Source organism: Peromyscus maniculatus, chromosome 2 (genome assembly GCF_049852395.1).
Source record: "Peromyscus maniculatus bairdii isolate BWxNUB_F1_BW_parent chromosome 2, HU_Pman_BW_mat_3.1, whole genome shotgun sequence".
Classification (NCBI taxonomy): Eukaryota; Metazoa; Chordata; class Mammalia; order Rodentia; family Cricetidae; genus Peromyscus; species Peromyscus maniculatus.
This window is the reverse complement of record NC_134853.1, coordinates 37,912,327-37,922,025: the sequence shown is the minus strand read 5'-3', so window position 1 is coordinate 37,922,025 and position 9,699 is coordinate 37,912,327. Positions and strand designations below refer to the sequence as shown.

The 9,699-nt window shown below is 38.2% G+C and overlaps 1 pseudogene; it reads left to right on the top strand.

The window, feature by feature from the left end:
* Positions 1 to 1,595: 1,595 nt before the first annotated feature.
* LOC102919444 (acyl-protein thioesterase 1-like) lies at positions 1,596 to 2,267 on the top strand (annotated as a pseudogene).
* The last annotated feature ends 7,432 nt before the right edge of the window (positions 2,268 to 9,699 follow it).

The following is a 9,699-nucleotide window of genomic DNA, read 5'->3' as shown; positions in this document are numbered from 1 at the left end:
TGACCACTGGAGAGGTTTGTGGAGTATGCCTAGGCAGAAACTCAGGAAGAAGAAAGGGTATTATGATACAAGACTGCTGCCCACAGCCTCAGCTGAGTCCTCATGGCTATAACCAGATTAAAGGATATGGAACTGGAATTTGGGGAATCTGATAAAGAGAAATACTCAGAAATGAGGTATCCTACTTGCTCTTGCTCTGGGCAAAAGTAAGCACATGATCTTACTCAAGCACACGATGTCCTTGAACTCTGACTTGGGTAATACTGGAAAGGATGGGTGTCTGGTCCAGGTCTTAATCCAGGATCTAGAGATTTACAGAAAGCCAAGGTCAGTTATCAAGAGGCTATGTGGGGATTGGGTGCAAATGCAAAAGAACTGCTGTCAGCAAAGCCACGGGAATTTTTTTAACAGAAGAATGAGCATGCCCTGAAAAAGAGGTGTTGTCCTGTCTAGGAGGAAGCCTCAGAAGGAGGCTTGACCATGATGGATCCTATGTAAGAATCAAGATAAAGCCAGGCATGGAGTAGACACCTAAAGTCCTACTTTGAAAGTTAAGGCAGGAGAATCATTCGTGCTCATGAGTTTGAGAAAACATAAGAACTCCATCTCCAAAAGAGAAAGATCTTACACACACACACACACACACACACACACACACACACACACACACACACATAGCCTCAAGTGGTTCAGAACTTCCTTTGCTAAGATATTCTTTGATTTTATATAGATGTAAAGTAAGAGTTCTTAGGGCAAGGATATTTTTGTTTTGGTTAAAATAATTTTCTGATTGAAGTCTTAACAGATTCTAAAAATGCAAAAGCAAAGCATGTTTTGTAACGGATTGGTTCAATGGTACCCAAAGAGAAAAACTCATTGTTCCTTTGCACCACCCTCTGTGAGCCTGTGAGCCTGTAAGACACCACCTCTGTCCTGTGCAGAAACACCTTTGCCTCTCTCCTCACACACGCACAGATTCAAACACACATGCTTACACATTAACACACATGCTTACAGATAAGACAGCTATCTTCTGGAGGCTTCATTTTTCAAATGAAGACCGGGCCCTTAGAAGCATTTTGAAAGTCTTGGGGGGGGAGAACGGGGGTCCGGTTGGGGGGTAAGCCTAGGGGAACAGGAGGAGGGAAGAGGGGGATCTCTGGTGTGTAAAATGAAAAAAAAAATTCTTAATTAAAAAATGGAAAAAAATAAAACTAATAAAAAATATGATCTGATTAATTATCTCTAACTGAAGCATAATCTTTCATAAAATTCATACTCTTACACTTTTTAGTTCATTAAACAAGTCATGTAGTAACTCACTTGACAGTCATCTGTACCAGGAGAAGCCTAGAGATAAACTCTAAGTACCAAGTGAGTGTGTTAAACCTGAAAGACACAAACATCTTCACTTCTGAACTTCTGATTATGGCAGTTGTAACATGCACAACTTCCAATGACAGTCACAAAGGATCAAAAGGCCACAAAGCCAGCAAAGAATCCAGGAGTCATATGACTGTGAAGCCATATGACTGTGAAGACATATGTTAAAATACTGAACTCAAGTTCCAAAGCGCGCCTGCCAGCCGGGAGACATGCAGACTAACCTGTCCACCCAGCTACCCACTGTGGGGCCCACCTGGAAGGCCACCACTGCAGTTATTTTTCTTCAGGGGTCAGGAGATACTAGACACAGGAGGGCCAAAGCTTTTGCAGATGTCAAAAGTTCCCACATGAAATATGTCTGCCCACATGTCTCCCTTATGCCTATTGCATTAAATATGAATATAGCTATGCCTCCTTGGTGTGATATTATAGAACTTTCACCAGGTTCCCGGGATAATGAATCTGGAATCAAACAGAAATGTAGCAGAAAATGTAAAAGCTTTGGTAGATCAAGAAGTGAAGACTAGCGTTCCCGCTAACAGTTGCGTAGGGAGGATTTTCTCAGGGGGATGCCAGTTCTTTCTTTGAGCACTCCTCTCACCACACTACAGAAAGGCGGCATCGCCGCGCTCAGTGCGGACTTCCACGTCGGCTTCGTTTCCTCGGGGTCCTATCAACATCGCTGATAGTGACATCCCAATTCTCCTGTTCCATGGAGATTGTGTCCCTTTAGTTCCCTTAACGTGTGTTTCTCTTACTGTTGAAAAACTAAAAGCATTGGCAAAAACAGCCATGATGAAAGCATGATGCACAGCTATTGTTAGCAGGAAATGATGGATGTCTGGGAGTTCATTGATAAACTCCTACCTCTAATCGATTGATGTCACTAAGAGGCTTTGTGTAGATGTTCATTGTAGTAGAGTATAAGCCCTTTCCCATGCCTGATCATAAAACTTCTAATGCTTGCAATATTAAAATGTTTTGCAAATACATACCAATGATACAGACTAAATGATGTCTCCCTCATTGGAAATGTATGATCTTTTTAAGTTTCTATACATATATCTGTATTATATAATCTAAAATATACTAGTATTAAAGTAGGTGAAGTGAAGCAGCTAGCATCTTTTTCTCAAATTAATTCAGCAAAATAAAATACCACACCCAGAGTTTTATTATATCATTTGAAAATCACTAGTATGATCACTGAAAATTTGTTAGGTCTAAACAAGCTCTTAGGATAATCTGTGTCTTGTTAATGTTAAACTGTGGTTTTACTCAATTGTTTAGTCACCATGCAGTGTCTATTTTTATATGTATAATCACATATACATGACTGTAATACATAAGGTTGAGATGGTATTACATTATCCTTAATACCAGAGACAATGCTATTAAGTGTCAAAAAAAAAAAAAAGTAATAACACTCTTCAATTAGTGGACCTTTTATAGGGGACCAGGCTTTTGTTTTCCTTTTATTTATTTATTTTTCTCCTCTCAAGAAACAAATAGGAGCCAGGCGGTGGTGATGCACGCCTTTAATCCCAGCACTCAGGAGGCAGAGGCAGGCGGATCTCTGTGAGTTCGAGGCCAGCCTGGGCTACCAAGTGAGTTCCAGGAAAGGCGCAAAGCTACACAGAGAAACCCTGTCTCGAAAAACCAAAAAAAAAAAAAAAAAAGAAACAAATAGGCCGGGCGGTGGTGGCACACGCCTTTAATTCCAGCACTCGGGAGGCAGAGGCAGGCGGATCTCTGTGAGTTCGAGGCCGGCATGGTCTACAAAGGGAGTTCCATGAAAGGCGCAAAGCTACACAGAGAAACCCTGTCTCAAAAAACCAAAAAAAAAAAAAAAAAAGAAGAAGAAGAAGAAGAAGAAGAAAAAGAAGAAAGAAACACATAAACAAGAAAAAGGTTCATTCTTGATCTTCCATTCTTCCATAGAAGACCAATATTGCCTCTCTGCTGTAAAAACTTCTCAATAGATACTATAATTTGAAATCCAGAATCATAGACTATGGTATTTCAAATATACATAATGTGTAAAGAAACCAAACATTATTTAATCTTATATATTTCAAAGAACTGCACCTTAGTCCAACTTTAAACTGTAGCATTATCAGAATTTTCAGTCTTGAAAATAATTCTGTGGTTTTATTTTTCTGTAAAATCTTAAAGGGTAAATAATATCTTGGCATGTTCAGAAATACTTGAGACTGGTTTTAAAATATAATTTCTTAAACATCTTATAGCAGACTTTAAATTTACATTTTCTGTACATATGTTATTATTGAAACCAAATACTGTACATGATGAGCAATCAGAAACTTGTGTTTTTTATCTGATAACAAACTAATTTGAAATTTTCATTTTAGTTAATGTTTTGAAAGTTAATCTGTGAAAACATTAAAATAGAAATTGTTTTATTTTAAATCATCAAGATATCCAGAATACTGATGAAAATTATTAAAATTGATTTAAGGGTAATAAAGAATGTTTAGAACCATTACACATAGTATAGTTATCACACAGTTGAATACGTTGCAAAAATTATTGTTATTTCTGTATAAGGTCATTTCTGAACTGTGGCTTTTCTTGCTGTTTTCCAACTGACAATGACTGTGCTAAGAAGCATCTTTATAAACTGGTGTTAACTAATATGGAGATCATAACTAGATAGGATGTTAAGAACTAAGCCATACAGTTAGTCTGGATTTAAAACAATTTCAAACAATCATTTACTACTTTGCTTTCCTTCAAAGAATATAAACTTCAGGTATACACACCAGTAAGGTCTTATTTAGGGGTAAGAAATATTCCATTGAATTCATAAGCAATAATGTGGGAAAATGTAATGTTTTAAACAGTTTCAATCAATGTCAAATAAAATTTAATTCTGGCTTTCCTGTAGAAAAAAAAAAAAAAAAAACTATTGAATTCAGAACTTCTCCAGCAATGACCAAGAAGAGACCACACTGCTGAAGAAAAAAGAAAACCTCTGTCTTCCCATGGAACTGTTAAGTTAATTAAAACAACAATATCATGTTTTAGTATAGAAATGCTTATGTTGTTAAGAAGAGAAGAAAAGTCATCTAAAAGCAATACCTCCAGGATGGAGGTTAAATGAGAGATACACCTAAAATCACTAGTCCTATACTCAACACATCTCTAACAAGATATCATACCAGTGGCTCTCCATCACTAGTGGCCTATACCTGTGTTCAGTCTGCAGCAGAGTCAGGTTCTGCTAATGAGACCCATTCACAACTGTCTGCCCTCAGTTCAGTGACTGCCTTAGTTCCCAACAGTCAGACCTACCTTGTAAATTCAGGCTCTTTATCAAGACCTCGGGAACTTCTCTAGAAGCCTGACCATGGTGTTAGCTTCAATGACCAACATTGTTAATGAGTATTGGTCGGTGTAGTGTCAACTGTCCTCATCTGCTGAGCACACACCACATATCAGGGACTGTTTCAAAGCACTTTACACATTTCCATTTTGAAATCCTTAAAGCCATCTTAGACTGTTTTCTGCCAGAGACAGCATAATTTGTCGAGTTTTACTGGGATCATGGTGGTAGAAACTACAAGTCCAAGAGTGTGGCATCAGCATCTGAAGTGGGCCTGTGTACTACATCACCCCATGGCAGAATGTACAAGGGCAAAAGTGCAAATAACAGAGAAGAAGGAGCTGAGTGTATCTGGCTATTGGGAGCCCACTCCTATGAAACAGCATTCATAGCCTAGTTACCAAAGTTTCCACCTCTTAGTACATAGCAACTAAATTTGATTTGAATTTCAAGTCATAACACAATCCTACAAAGTAGTTGATAAGCACCTCTTATATGTCAAAGCACTAGAGTACACTAAAGAAGAATAAACTATGGCCCTGAAGAAGTAATATTCTATAGAAACTAAGATCAACATTAAAAACATTCATTTTTACAAAACCAAGACAACTCCAGTCAGGATGAGAGAAAATAGACAATCATATTTTCAGAAAAACAAAACAACAACAATAATATGTAGCATGAATCTTCAAAGTTCTTATTAATAAAATAAACCCAGAGCCAAGTATTGGGGTGAACACTGGAAGATCAGAGAGACTGAACAAGCCACAGCTAACCTCACCTGGCCAACTTCTCAGCTGATCTTGTTTCCTCAGACTGGAAGCCTCTATGTCCTCATATCTGAATGGCTCTCAACTGAACTGTGCTGCTCTAAAGCTTTAAAGCTTAACCAGCTAAATGCTTAACCAGCCAAATGCTTCTAGTTTCTGGTCCTCACACCTTATATACCTTTCTGCTTTCTACCATCACTCCCTAGGATTAAAGGCTCGCTTTCTGAGATTAAAGGAGTGAGTCACCATGCTTGGCTGTATCCTTGAACACATGGATTTCTGCCTCTGGAATGCTAGGATTAAAGGCATGTGCTATCACTGCCTATCCTAAGTATCTAGTGGCTTTTTTGTTCTCTGACCCCAGATAAGTTTATTAGGGTACACAATATTTTGGGGAACACAATACCACCACAATAATACAAGTCCCAGACAGAGATATTAGGATGCCCATTGATGGTAAAATCCCTAGGCAACTGACAGATGTTAAAAATCTGTTAGAAAATAAACTTAATCCAGGCCTTTCAGAATGCCTTATGCACAAAGTTTTGAAATGTATAAGCTCAAACTAAAAAGCAAAGATCTCAAAAAAATGATGTATGAGTCTCAGCTCTGGCAGTATTGGGCCAGGCAATTCATTGTGTGATATTCTATGCACTACAAGATCTTCGTAAGCATCCTTGGCCTGTACAAAAAGATATACTTCTTCCTTCCCTTCCCTGGGATGGCAGGCCAAAATATTTCAAGACTGAGCTAAATGTCCTCTCAAGGGTAAAATTGGACCAATTCATAACTACTGGGGTAAAGCAATAAGAGTACACAACAGAACCAGACTCTTAGAAGGAAAAACATCACAGTTCAGTGTGATAGTACTTGGGAGGGGGAGATAAGGAGGAAAGAGAAGAGGAGGAGGAAGAAGAAGAAAAGGAGGAAGAGGGAAAGAGGGAGATGGAGGAATGAGAGAGGAGAAGGGAAGGAGGAGGAAGGAAGAAGCAAAAAGAAGAGATGGAAGAAAAGAGTATAGCTGTTTTTCAGGTGAGGGGGTTCTCGGCACAATAACTCCAATAAACCAATGGTGATGTGGAATCTGTAAACTCAATTAACATATCAAATAGCAGAATAAACTAAAACAACAATCAGTAAAACTAGACCACATATCAAAAAACTATTCAAAAGTGAGAGAAGTGAAGACAGAAAATACAAAAGGGAAATAAAGCTCTTTCTCATTTGGAGAAGAAAGCCAATGACAAGGGAGAAGAAGGTGGGGGTCAGACTAATGAAGATGCTTTGTGAATCCAAGAAATGGCTAGAGAAAGGAGATTAAGAACTATAACACAGGGTAGAAATTTTTAAATTAAATTGATCCATATATATAAGACCCAGTAAGTATATCAGTAACATTTTTCATTAGAAGAATGAAATAAAGCTGGAGAGATGGTTCAGTAGGTAAAGGCACACAACACCAAGCCTGACAATCTAAGATCAATTCCCCAGGACCCAAATGGTAGAAGGAGAACCAACTCCCATAAATTGTCCACCCTCTGACCTCCACACATGAGCCATAGTACATACATACATATATACATACATACATACATGTGCACACATACATATATACAAAAATAAATTAGAAAATTAAATGAAATATATTAGTTATCTAAATATGTTGTCAGACAATTATTTATTTTCTAATTATTAATTTTATAATGTTGCTTATAAGAAACACATACAAAATGCAAGGATATAGAATAATTAAATGTTGAAAATAGAAAAAGAAGTAAACATTAACTGAAAGAAAGCCATGTTAGGCATACTAATAACAAACTCTATTTTAAGGAAAGAAATATCACTCGAGATAGAGTGATATTCCATAATGATAAAATCATCAGTTCATTAGGAAAGTATGAAGTTCCCAATGCATGTGGATTCCCAACATAATTCCTGGGGCTTGAGAGATGACTCAGTGGTTAAAGGTATTTACTGCACTCTAGCAGAGGACCTCTTACAGAGGTCCAGTTCCAAGCACCCCGGTGGCTCACAGCCATCTGTAACTCTACGTCTAGGGGTCTGGTGCCCTCTTCTTGCCCTTGTGGACTCGTGTGTGCCTGAGGTGCACATAAACTGACAGAGGCAGACAAGTATGTGTATAAAGTTGATAAATGAATAAAATTCTTTAAAAACTTCCAAATATATTTGGCAAAAAATGGAGGAAAATGAGAAGTAAGAAGTCTACTAACATACAACAGACACAAACATCAGTTACCAAAGTTGAACTAAATGGTACGTACACCAAACACTTTCTTTGGAGTTTTGTGAAACATATGCCAGACCACTATGCAAATTTAATATGATTTAAGTCATTCAACTACATTCACTGATCACAGAGTAATTGGACTAGAAACCAACTGCAAACAAAAAATAATCAAATTAATTTAAATGCTTGGAAACTAAGCAATGCACTTCTGTTACCTTGGCAGCACTAAAGGAAATAAATAAAAATAACACTTTCAGTTGAATGCTTTAAAGGATGGCCTGAGAGCTGGGGAGTTCCACGGCAGAAATCATGCTTAGCTTTCAAGAGGTTTTCAGAAACAATTACTTTAAATACACATTTAAGAAAAAAGAAGGTGATGTCTGGCCTATGTTGCCACCAAAGGCCATGCAGATACCCAGGGTCTAGGCTGAAACCTGTGGTCATGTTGTATCCCAAGAGCTGTGCCACCACCAGGATCATGCCGATCTGAGTAGCTATTGAGAGCTGCTGGTAGCAAAAGACCATGGGAGTATACAGCAGGAGACAACTAGTGTTCAGAAGGTCAACCTATCAGAACCAAGGGTTCTGTTGGAGGAAACCATCACCAAGGTGTTATGGAATTACTGCCTTTTGAATGAACTGGCTGTTTGTTGTTGTAAATTTCTTGTGCAATAACAGCTATGATATCTCCCATATACTGTGCATTTCCATATAATGTGTACATGTAGTCTTATGCTTACATCTCAATCTTATGGGCACACATGATTGTGAATAGTCTAAAAGATGGTGTCTTATTTAACTGTACAATTTTTATGGCTAGAAACATACTAAAATATGCTTCGTAACTGGGTCTATTGTTCCATGTGGACTGCAGACATTTAGAGGTCTTGTTCTCCATCTTTAGCCACTGACAAGGCAAAATTGGCCAGACCAAGTGTTCTCACAGAACTTTCACAAAGTGGAATTGCAGGTGCGTGGCCTTGCTCAGAAGAATTACAGTGAACCAGAAGTGATAGTGCAGGTGCCTGGCCTTGGTGTATCTTAGTCCTTCTAGAGATCAACAGCACCTATGCTGCCCTAAGCTTCCTCCACCTGCACCTCCCCACTCTGACTCAAAAAACAATTAACACTTTGTATTTATTTCTACACCAGTTTTTAATGCAAGATTTTAGCTTAAATCTAAAATTTAGATTAATAATAATTAATAATTACTAATAATAATTAATTTAATAATTAATAATTTAGACTAATTATGCATGGGTCCTGAGATTCAGGGGGTTAACAGAAAAAGGTTATTAACTGACTAACCATGTCTGTTACTATTATTATTCACATAAATAGTACACATATTATTTGCCTTTTCCTTAAATCTCTCATTGGTTTAATTTCTTCCCTTGTAACCCTTGCAGCTATCCCTTTAAGAGGTAGCCAGAACTTTTTACAACCTACAGCTGTTGTCAGTCACCAATTAAGCTGACCAAGTCTTTGCCAAGTGTGACTCTTACCAGAATACTTGTCCCTGAGTTTACTTTGTAGTTTTTACTAACAAGTTGTTAATGAATGGGGGAGAACGAAGGATGAAGGACTAAGAGGAAGAACTAAGAAAACACTGAGAGAACAGCAGAAGAGACAGATGAGCTAAGCATGAGAGCAGAAAAGAAGCTATGTAGATAGAGTTAACTTAGAAGAATAAAGTGAATGGCCGAAAGAGCTCAGTGTGCCTAGATTCATTTGATATCCCTCAGATTAGTAACCCAGCCTCTTGTAGTATCTTCCCCAGAACTCTAGGAGAAATCTCCTCAGGGCAGACATCTGAGGGGGATTTGACTAGTGGCTAGCACTGTTACATGGGGCTATGGTGTTGTCCAGGCCTGGGCAGCTGCCAAGAGCCATGACTAGGTCCATGGCCCTACACAGCTAGGGTCTGCTAGATGTCCATGGCTCCT